We start from the raw sequence: 12,238 nt of genomic DNA on the forward strand, positions 1-12,238 counted from the left end.
ATTTCCAAGCTTGCCTTCCACGCCAAGGAGAGTCCCATCCGGACACGGGACGAAGTCTTGAATCTTGTATCTTCATAGTCCAACAGTCCGGCCAAAGGATATAGTCCGGCTATCCGGAGACTCCCTAATCCAGGACTCCCTCAGTAGCCCCTGAACCAGGCTTTAATGACGATGAGTCCGACGCGCAGATTTGTCTTCGGCATTGCAAGGTGGGTTCCTCCTCCGAATACTCCATAGAAGATTTTGAACACAAGGATAGTGTCCGGCTCTGCAAAACAAGTTCCACATACCACCATAGAGAGAATAATATTTCCACAAATCTAATCTGCTGACACGTTTGATAGCATGACATCATACCACGGCCCGATCATTATTCGAACCATTTTTCTCAACCAGCACTGCGCATATCGCGAGGCGGTTTTCTGGACACGTCTTGTCAAAGCAGAGATCGTGTCCCCCTTATTACGAGATTCTCATCAATACGGGTGTGGGTAACCCAATCGTGCCCGTTGGTATGACTCCTCAATTTTAGGCAAGTCCCAAACGGCCACGAGGAGGAAGCTTGATATTCACCCTCTTTATAAAGAGGCCAAGGCCTGTCCTTTTTTCCCTCTCGTACTCAATCGAATCCTTCCCCCACCTTGAGTTCCAACACCCAAGGCTCAGGTCAGGTGCTTCGGACCTTCAACCATGTCCGAATCCAACCTTCAAGGTCGGTGGATGCCTTCCTCTGTCATAGAGGAAGACATCAAGAAGCTAAGAGAGGCTAGGTATTTGACCCTCGAAATCTCGCACAGGCTGCGTGCTCGAGGGCAGGTCATCCCCACTCCCGAACCCGGCGAGAGCGTTGTATTCATCTCTCACTTCCTCCGAGGGCTAGGCCTCGCTCTGGATCCCTTTGTTAGGGGGCTCATGTTCGATTATGGGTTGGATTTCCATGACTTTGCCCCGGATTCCCTCCTTCACATCTTGTCGTTCATCGTCGTGTGTGAGGCCTTCCTCCGCATTACCCCACACTTCGGCCTGTGGCTCAAGACTTTCAATGTGAAGCCGAAGATAATCGAGGGGCGACACGTAGAGTGTGGAGGTGCCGTAATAAGCAAAAGTGCTGATGTTCCATGGCCAGAGGGTTCGTTCCCAGAGGTGTCCGATTTATGGCAACGGGAGTGGTTTTATATCACAGCTCCCCGGAGTACCAAGTGGGTAGCCGCCCCTGCCTCTCGCTCGGGCCCCCCACCACAACTGACGTCATGGATCAACAAGGGGCTAGACTGGGGGCCAGTAAATGATGTGCCGATATTGCAGAGTTGCATCCGAGATCTCCTCGAGAGAGATGTCAGCCTGGCCACGGTAATGCAAGTCATGCTAGTTCGTCGAGTCCCGCCTTGCAAACGTCGACCCCTCCGTATGTGGGAGTTCAACCCGGAAGGACCGTGAACTATTCAACACTTCCTCGGCATGACGCTCGAAGAGATGTACAAATTATTCTTCGGACCACAAATAAGGTGTCCGGACACCACCGAGGATGCGAGTCTGAGCTGCAAACGTCCAGATACCCAAGTAAGTAATCCCGTGGCCAAACATGTTGTTTTTTTATTCATCACAACATCATTCTAAAAGGTCGCTCTTTGACTAGGACTGGGCAACAAAGGCGAAGATGATCAGGTGTTCGGCCTCCCTTCCTGAAGGCTCAGCAAATCCAGTACTAGCCAGAATGCTCGAGCCGGCGCCTTATCAGGCGCCCTCAGGGGAAGATAAAGGGGGGAATAAAGAGGCTAAAAGCAGGCCTCACTCATTATTCATCCAAACCGGCGGAATTAGCGCCTCCAAGGAGGATAACCAGGGAGAAGAATCTGAAATTCCCTCTCCCCAAGGAAGGAAGAGGACCACCTCTGAAGACCCGGAAACAAAGGTTTCCAAACGGGGGAAGAAATCTTCGCCAGAGGGTCCTGCCTCGGAGGGTACTCTTGCCGCACAGTGCCTGCAAGGGGATCAGCCCTCTACCGAGCTGTAAGTAAACAAAAAGTACTTAATAGTAAAAATATCCTACATTACTTCTGAAGACAATAATCGAAGCATATATCTTTGTAGTTCGGATCGTAGCCCTTCTCGACAGAGTTCGTCTTCGAGGGATCTTCTTCCAGAGATGATGGAGACCGAAACACCCCCCCATGCCACCCCGCCTCATGAGGCGGATGACCCTGAAGTGTTGTCGCGGAGGGTTTCTCCTGATCCGTCAAGGCCAGAGGGTAATCCTTCGGCCACCCGAAGTCCTTAGTATTCGGCTCCTAAAGAGAGCAACAGAAAGAGTCTGGAACCGTCCGGTGTGTGATCGGATGCACTGAAGGATCTTCTGGAGCAAGCGGCCATCTCAGAAGCGCATCATACGCTAATGGGTACAGTGATTGAGAGGATTTCATCCGCCGAAAGCGGGTTGCACGAAGCTTTTATGAGTCTGTTGAAAGGCTTTGAGGTACGTGAAATAGTGTATGTTTTTGACAGTACCACACACGTTAGGTGTGCCCTATGCAGATAGTAGCCCTTGAGACTCTAGTTGCCGTCGAGAACGGCGGCAAACAGAGGATCATAGTCCCAGGTAATAATCAGGCCGTCTTCATGTGCAGGTGGCTGAAGGTCGGGTGGCTAGCCGGACTGATGAGTTTGCTGAGCTGAAGTGGCTTTGATGCGGTAGATGCCGACATCGTGCTTGTCAACAAGCGGCTCGACGAGGCACAGGGTATGTGATTTCTCCGGTGATCAACACATAGTAAGAGGAGCATGATGCCAGTATCTTTAATATGTTGTGACTGCAGATGGAGCTGCCGCCGTGGAGACCCTTTGGGCAGAACTTGCCCGAGCCAAGGAACAAGCCAGGAATAGTGATGCGGCCGCTCTAAAGGCAGTCGAAGAGCTGAGGGCCGAACAGGCTGCGCATTGCCAAAGCAAGGAAAAAATAGCCAAGATGGCCTATGAGTTGAAAGATGCCGCCGACCGTTACCAGCTTCTTGAAAAAGAAAGCCGAGCAAAGGCGACGGACCTGGAGAAGGCCATGGTAGCAGCCAAGGAAGCCCGCTCCAAAATCAGAGCGGCGAGGGAGGACCTGCGTCAAGCTGGAGATATCGCGGCTGGGAAGCCCTTTTTGTTGTGGACGAAGTTTGGAGATCCGAAGTATGCCCCTCTTAATCAACTATGGAGTTCTGCAGATGCATACGTGGATTTGGCAGCAAGTGCTGCTGATGCGACCGAGTACTTCAAGGATCAAAAAGATCGTGAATTGGAAAAGCTATTCTGGTCACAGTTCCATGTTCCAGTGCGTCCGCTACTGTTGAATGAGCGAATGGCCAAGTGGGCCGAGCTCCATAGGTTGTCCGGGCTTGCCATGAGGTCTGTTGTGGATCATCTGTGGCCAGAAGGGCCAAGGCCAAATAGTTATTTTAGTTTAGTGCAACAGTTCCTTGGTGCTGTGCCGCACATCGACGCTATGAAGAGGTCGGCGTGCATAGAGGGTGCGCGTATGGCACTTGCCCGTGTCAAGACATACTGGCAGAGATGGAGGCCACCGCTATTGCAACCCAGAGTTCGGTCGTAGGCCGAGTATCTGCCGAGCACTACTTTGAAGAAGTCCTTGAAGGCGCTCGTTCAATAGAGGCTCAGTGCTCGAAGAATATTATGTTCTAGTGACATGTATTCCTATTGTAAAAACAATGTTTTATTGAATTATAAAGGTTGTGTTTATACTTTTGCCTGAAAGTATTATGATGCCTCCTGTGCGGCCGTTTATGTTTATATGTATATAACCTGAAAGTTTGCAGTAGTCGGCTTCAACCCCCACGCATATAATGTGGGGGTGTTCGCAAAAAACGTGTATTCACACTTGATCCAACGTCTTGGTCCATTAAGGAGGTGGTAGCACAGCGAACGAGGCAATCGTACTATATTGCTTTAACACTTTCACTTAGCCATAGGAGTTTGACGGTGGGACTACTATATAGCCCCTGGTACCTCCACGCTCACCCGAATACGGTGCGCGTACGTACATGACCTGGAAACGGCCCTTCGTTAATGCAGAGGAATCCCGAAGATTCCGCTAAGTCATCGAGTGGTTGACCAGTCTCGCGCTTTATAATGACAGTCAATTTTCGGCTTTCTCTACTGAGGTGCTCATCTGGATGAACCAGGGCACAATCACAGTAGTTCTCCTGGTGCCGCCTTAGCTAATAGAGCGGAATGTAAGGTAGCAAAACACGGGAGCCGGGCAAACCCAACATTTGACCAAAGACATGATTCGGAGCTGATGCATATAAGGCCAAACTCGCGACGCCAAACACTCCCTAAGGTATTCGGTCTTTATAACATATAACATATATCGGGTTGAACAATGCCCTTAATAATAAACCCCGAGTGTCCAAGTACGTGCAATATTCTGACGTGGTGAAGTGCCAATAACATCAACATCCTTCTCGGTTGTATTGAGTATCCGGAGGATGTGAACAACAAGAGACAGTAAAAAAAGTTTACGCAGGGTGGTCTTAATCTGAAAAGAAACCTTTGAGCGGGTCCCTGCTGCACGTCTGCGCCTGTGTCTCCATTGTGCCGTGTCCTGGACGGGTGCCTCACGATTGTCATCTGTAGAAGAGAAGAACTTAGGTAAAAGTTGTCGTGCCAAAAAATTGGTTATTCTCGATAAACCATTAAAATTCAAGATAAGTCAAGTTGAGCCGAACTAGCCCTGATTACACGCGAGAAGCCCCTGGTACCGTCTATGAAGGTTTAACCATCAAACCAATCTCAGGTATATCTAGTGATGCGCCGGACTCGTCGAACCGTGTCCGCGGTCTTGACGACCTGTCATTTATTCTGGTTGGTGAGGCCGGCTAGTGCTCGGCTGTTAAAGCCGCCGCATGTTCTTCTACGCATAGAGAACACCCAATATCTCCACTAACTGTGATGGTGCCATGTGGACCAGGCATCTTAAGCTTAAGAGAAGCGTAATGTGGTACCACATTAAAACGAGCAAAAGTTGTTCTTCCGCGTAGTGCTTGATAGCCGCTTCGGAATGGAGCAATGTTGAAGTCTAACTTCTCACTTCGGTAGTTGTCGGGTGAACTGAATACAACCTCTAGTATTAGAGAGCCCGTGGAGGCCTCTGGGCCTGGTATTACTCCCTTGAAGGTAGTATTACTATGGCTGATTTTTGTCAGGTCTATCCCCATTTTGCGGACTGTGTCCTGATATATCAGATTTATACCACTGCCTCCATCCATTAGGACTCGTGTGATATGGTATCCGTTTATTATTGGGTCTAACACCAAGGCGGCCAATCCTTCATGTCGAATGCTTGTCGGGTGATCCCTGCGATCAAAAGTGATCGGGCAGGCCAACCAGGGTTTGAACTTAGGGGTGACAGGCTCTATGACGCGTATGTCTCGGAGTGCATGTTTGCTTCTCCTCTTCTTCACGTGGATCATGTTTACTGTTTTAACCTATGGTGGAAATTTTTTCTGTTCTCCAGTGCTTTGCCGGCGAGGTTTGTCCTCGTCTTCGCTTGGTGTCTCCCTCCCCTTGTGTTTGGCGGTTAGCCTACCGGCCTACTCGAAGACCCAGCATTCTCTGTGGGTGTGATTTGCAGGTTTATCGGGGGTGCCATGAATCTGACATAGTTTGTCTAGAATCTTGTTTAGGCTGGACGGTCCATCTCTGCTGCCTTTGAAAGGCTTTTTCCGCTGACCTGGTCGAGAGCCCCTGAATCCAGCGTTTACCGCCGTATTATCTGGGCTGTCTTCTTTATTTCGACGCTTGCTTTTACTGCGTCGTGGTTTTCCATTGCCATCCCTGACTTCGGATGTGCTTGGGTCGCTAGTGCTACTGCGGGCTAACCAGCTATCTTCGCCCACGCAAAAGCGGGTCATGAGGCTTGTCAGGGCTGCCATTGTTCTCAGTTTTTCTTGGCCGAGGTGTCTGGCAAGCCATTCGTCTCGGACGCTGTGCTTGAAAGCTGCTAAGGCTTCGGCGTCCGGACAGTCGACGATTTGGTTCTTCTTAGTGAGAAACCTATTCCAAAGCTTTTGGGCTAACTCTCCGGGCTGTTGAATTATATGACTTAAATCGTCTGCATCCGAAGGTCGGACATAGGTCCCTTGAAAATTAGCCCGAAAAGCATCCTCGAGCTCCTCCCAACTTCCAATTGAGTTTTCGGGGAGGCTTTCCAGCCTGTGCCGAGCTAGTCCTTTAAGCTTGAGGGGAAATTACTTGATGGCGTGGAGATCGTCTCCGCGAGCCATATGGATATGGAGGATAAAGTCCTCAATCTAGAACCCAGGGTCTGTGGTCCCGTCGTACGCCTCTATGTTCACCGGTTTGAATCCTTCTAGAAATTCATGGTCCAGCACCTCATCGGTGAAACATAGGGGGTGTGCGGCACCCCTGTATTTGGATGTATCATGGCGTTCGGACGGTTGTAGTATTCGATGTTGGTTTTGTGCCGGAGCGCGCTTCCTAGATCCATAGATGGATCTGGTCATACAGGATTTTTGGCGCAAGTCCTGACGTAGATCGTGTGTTGACTTATGTGCGGCTTTGTTAGCCGCTCTATCGTGCCCACAAGGTGGTTGATCCGGCCGGTTAGCCGTTTTATTTTTAGGTTGTGTGGGCTCTAAGGCCTCATCGTCGAATTCAGGTAATAGCTTGCGCTTTGGATAGTTCTTTGTGTGGTAACTGCCACCATACTTTTCTTTGTTGTCGAGCACTTTGTTCCACCTGTTGTTGAGCGTATTTTGTGCGGCCTTAAGCCTTTGCTTCTGCTTCTTCAGACTCCTCGTTGTGCCAATAAGCCTGCTGCGGAGGTTCTCTTGTTCCAAGTGCCTTTCCAGGATGATGTGTGCATCTTCGTCCGGACTGTTTTCCTCCCCAGAGTGGGGTTGATGAGGTTTATCCATGGCGTCGTCCTGTTTGGACATCAGATCCGTACTATGTTCATCATTTGCAGTTTCATCGTGCTCTACCGCTAGGTCAATGTGGTCGTCATTTCCTCTGGAGTCGACTGGAGTGTTATTTTCTCTTGCGTTGTTTTTGCCGAGGCGAGATTTGGGGCGGCGCCTACGCCGGCACTTTGTTTGCTTGTTGGAGGGGTCATCCTCCGCTGTCTTGTCGTCATTGCCTTCTTTAGGTGTATCCACCATGTATATGTCATGTGATGAAGTGGTTGTCCAGCGCTCTATGGGCACTGGCTCCTGTTCCTCTCCTGCATCGTCGTCCATGCCGTCGATGTCTTTGGAGTCGAAATCGAGCATGTCGGTTAAATCGTCGACAGTGGCTACTAAGTGGGTGGTGGGTGGGCAGTGAATTTCTTCGTCGTCCGCATCCCCTTCTAGCCGGACATAGTTCGGCCAAGGTTCTCCTGACAAGGAGAGAGACCTTAATGAATTTAGCACATCGCCGAAAGGCGAGTGCTGAAAGATATCCGCGGAGGTAAACTCCATGATCGGTGCCCAATCGGATTCGATAGGCACGGACGCAGGCGGCTCGGAGCCTATGGCCGGGGACGAATCCAATGGTTCGGCAACACGGCTCTCGCAAGGGGTGAAGTCAGTATTCGGCTCTATCGCCACTGAGAGTGCGGCCTCCATGGCAGGGTCTATCCACCTGTCCTCGGATGGCGCACTTTGCTCCATATTGAGGGCCGGAGTAGTTGCAGATGCGATCTCTCGAACACTGTCCGACGACAGAGTTACGTCATGCTCATCGTGATTGTGCGGCGCACCTGACATGGGCTCGAATCCGTCGAAGATCAAGTCTCCGCGGATGTCGGCGGTGTAGTTTAAGTTTCCGTACCTGACCTGATGGCCAGGGGTGTAGCTCTCGATCTACTCCAGATGGCCAAGCGAGTTGGCCCGCAGTGCGAAGCCGCCGAATACAAAGATCTGTCCGGGGAGGAAAACCTCACCCTGAACAGCATCGTTACCGATGATCGAAGGAGCCATCAAGCCTTTACGGTGACGGCACAGTGCAACTCTCAATGAAAGCACCAATGTCGGTGTCGAAACCGGCGGTCTCGGGTAGGGGGTCCCAAACTATGCGTCTAAGGCGGATGGTAACAAGAGGCGGGGGACACGATGTTTACCCAGGTTCGGGCCCTCTCGATGGAGGTGATACCCTACGTCCTGCTTGATTGATCTTGATGATATGAGTATTACAAGAGTTGATCTACCACGAGATCGTAGAGGCTAAACCCTATAAGCTAGCCTATGGTATGATTGTTCTTGTCCTATGGACTAAACCCTCCGATTTATATAGACACCGGAGGGGGCTAGGGTTACACAGATTCGGTTACAAGGGAGGAGATCTACATGTCCGTATTTCCAAGCTTGCCTTCCATGACAAGGAGAGTCCCATTCGGACACGGGACGAAGTCTTCAATCTTGTATCTTCATAGTCCAACAGTCCGGCCAAAGGATATAGTCCGGCTGTCCGGAGACCCCCTAATCCAGGACTCCCTCAATGATCCCTCACTAAATTTCAAGGAGTAAGTGTTCTCCCTGAGTATGCACCATTGCTACAGTTCATCGTGCCGAGACACCACGTGATGATCGGGTGTGATAAGCTCTACGTTCACATACAACGGGTGCAAGCCAGTTTTGCACGTGAAGAATACTCGGGTTAAACTTGACGAGCCTAGCATATGCAGATATGGCCTCGGAACACTGAGACCAAAAGGTCGAACGTGAATCATATAGTAGATATGATCAAGATAGTGATGTTCACCATTGAAAACTACTCCATCTCACGTGATGATCGGACATGGTTTAGTTGATATGGATCACGTGATCATTTAGATGACTAGAGGGATGTCTATCTAAGTGGGAGTTCTTTAGTAATATGATTAATTGTACTTTAATTTATCATGAACTTAGTACCTGATAGTTTTTGCATATCTATTTTGTTGTAGATCAATGGCCCGTGCTACCGTTCCCTTGAATTTTAATGCGTTCCTAGAGAAAGCTAAGTTGAAAGATGATGGTAACAACTACACGGACTGGGTCCATAACTTGAGGATTATCCTCATTGCTGCATAGAAGAATTACATCCTGGAAGCACCGCTAGGTGCAAGACCCGCTGCAGGAGCAACTCCAGACGTTATGAACGTCTGGCAGAGCAAGGCTGATGACTACTCAATAGTTCAGTGTGCCATGCTTTACGGCTTAGAATCGGGACTTCAAAGACGTTTTGAACGTCATGGAGCATATGAGATGTTCCAGGAGTTGAAGTTAATATTTCAAGCAAATGCCCGAGTTGGGAGGTATAAAGTCTCCAGCAAGTTCCATAGCTACAAGATGGAGGAGAATAGTTTTGTCAATGAACACATACTCAGAATGTTTGGGTACCATAACCGCTTGACTCATCTCGGAGTTAATCTTCCTGATGATAATGTCATTGACAGAGTTCTTCAATCACTGCCACCAAGCTATAAAGGCTTCATGATGAACTATAAGATGCAAGGGATAGAAAAAACAATTCCCGAGATCTTCGCGATGCTAAAAGCTGCGGAGGTAGAAATCAAGAAGGAGCATCAAGTGTTGATGGTTAACAAGACCACTAGTTTCAATAAAAAGGGCAAAGGGAAGAAGGGGAACTTCAAGAAGAATAGCAAGAAAGTTGCTGTTCAAGGGAAGAAACCCAAGTCTGGACCTAAGCCTGAAACTGAGTGCTTCTACTGCAAAGGGACTGGTCACTGGAAGCGGAACTGCCCCAAGTATTTGGCGGATAAGAAGGATGGAAAAGTGAAAGGTATATTTATACATGTTATTGATGTGTACCTTACTAATGCTCGTAGTAGCACCCGAGTATTTGATACTGGTTCTGTTGCTCATATCTGCAACTCGAAATAGGGGCTACGGATTAAACAAAGATTGGCTAAGGACGAGGTGATGATGCACGTCAGAAATGGTTCCAAGGTTGATGTGATCGCCGTCGGGACGCTACCTCTATATCTACCGTCGGGATTAGTTTTAGACCTAAGTAATTGTTATTTGGTGCCAGCGTTGAGCATGAACATTATATCTAGATCTTGTTTGATGCGAGACGGTTATTCGTTTAAATCATAGAATAATTGTTATTCTATTTATATGAGTAATATCTTTTATGGTCATGCACCCTTGATGAGTGGTCTATTTTTGTTGAATCTCGATTATAGTGATACACATATTCATAGTATTGAAGCCAAAAGATGCAAAGTTAATAATGATAGTGCAACTTATTTTTGGCACTGCCGTTTAGGTCATATTGGTGTAAAGCGCATGAAGAAACTCCATGTTGATGGACTTTTGGAATCACTTGATGCTTGCGAACCATACCTCATGGGCAAGATGAGTAAGACTCCGTTCTCCGAAACAATGGAGCGAGCAACTGACTTATTGGAAATAATACATACTGATGTATGCGGTCCGATGAGTGTTGAAGCTCGAGGTTGGTATCGTTATTTTCTGACCTTCACAGATGATTTGAGCATATATGGGTATATCTACTTAATGAAACATAAGTCTGAAACATTTGAAAAGTTCAAAGTATTTCAGAGTGAAGTGGAAAATTATCGTAACAAGAAAATAAAGTTTCTACAATCTGATCGTGGAGGTGAATATTTGAGTTATGAGTGTGGTCTTAATTTGAAACAATGTGGAATAGTTTCGCAACTCACGCCACCTGGAACACCACAACGTAATGGTGTGTCCGAACGTCGTAACCATACTTTATTAGATACGGTGCGATCTGTGATGTTTCTTACCGATTTACTGCTATCGTTTTGGGGTTATGCTTTAGATACGGCTACATTCACGTTAAATAGGGCATCATCTAAATCCATTGAGACGACACCATATGAACTGTGGTTTAGCAAGAAACCTAAATTGTCGTTTCTTAAAGTTTGGGGCTGTGATGCTTATGTGAAAAAGCTACAACCTGATAAGCTCGAACCCAAATCGGAGAAATGTGTCTTCATAAAATACCCAAAGGAAACTGTTGGGTACACCTTCTATCACAGATTCGAAGGCAAGATATTCGTTGCTAAGAATGGATCCTTTCTAGCAAAGGAGTTTCTCTCGAAAGAAGTGAGTGGGAGGAAAGTAGAACTTGATGAGGTAACTGTACCTTCTCCCGAATTGGAAATTATTTCATCATAGAAATCAATTCCAGTGATTCCTACACCAATTAGTGAGGAAGTTAATGATGATGATCACGAAACTTCGGATCAAGTAACTACTGAACCTTGTAGGTCAACAAGAGTACGGTTTGCACCAGAGTGGTATGGTAATCCTGTTCTGGAGGTCATGTTACTTGACCATGACGAACCTACGAACTATGAGGAAGCGATGATGAGCCCAAATTCCATGAAATGGCTTGAGGCCATGAAATCTGAGATTGGATCCATGTATGTGAACAAAGTGTGGACTTTGGTTGACTTGCCCGATGATCGACAAGCCATAGAGAATAAATGGATTTTCAAGAGGAAGACTGACGTTGACGGTAATGTTACTGTCTAGAAAGCTTGACTTGTTGTGAAAGGTTTTTGACAAGTTCAAGGAGTTGACTACGATGAGACCTTCTCACCCATAGCGATTCTTAAGTCTGTCTGAATCATGTTAGCAATTTCCATATTTTATGATTATGAAATTTGGCAAATGGATGTCAAAACTGCATTCCTTAATGGATATCTTAAAGAAGAGTTGTATATGATGCAACCAGAAGGTTTTGTCGATCCTAAAGGTGCTAACAAAGTGTGCAAGCTCCAGCAATCCATTTATGAACTGGTGCAAGCCTCTCGGAGTTGGAATATATGCTTTGATAGTGTGATCAAAGCATATGGTTTTATACAAACTTTTGGAGAAGCCTGTATTTAACAGAAAGTGAGTGGGAGCTCTGTAGCATTTCTAATACTATATGTGGATGGCATATTGTTGATTGGAAATAATACATAATTTTTGGATAGCATAAAAGAATACTTGAATAAGAATTTTTCAATGAAAGACCTCGGTGAAGCTGCTTATATATTGGGTATCAAGATCTATAGAGATAGATCAAGATGCTTAATTAGACTTTCACAAAGCACATACCTTGGTAAAGTTTTGAAGAAGTTCAAAATGGATCAGTCAAAGAAAGGGTTCTTGCCTGTGTTACAAGGTGTGAAGTTGAGTCAGACTCAATGCCTGACCACTGCAGAAGATAGAGAGAAAATGAAAGTCATTCCCTA

This window comes from Triticum dicoccoides, chromosome 6A, assembly GCF_002162155.2.
Source record: "Triticum dicoccoides isolate Atlit2015 ecotype Zavitan chromosome 6A, WEW_v2.0, whole genome shotgun sequence".
NCBI lineage: Eukaryota > Viridiplantae > Streptophyta > Magnoliopsida > Poales > Poaceae > Triticum > Triticum dicoccoides.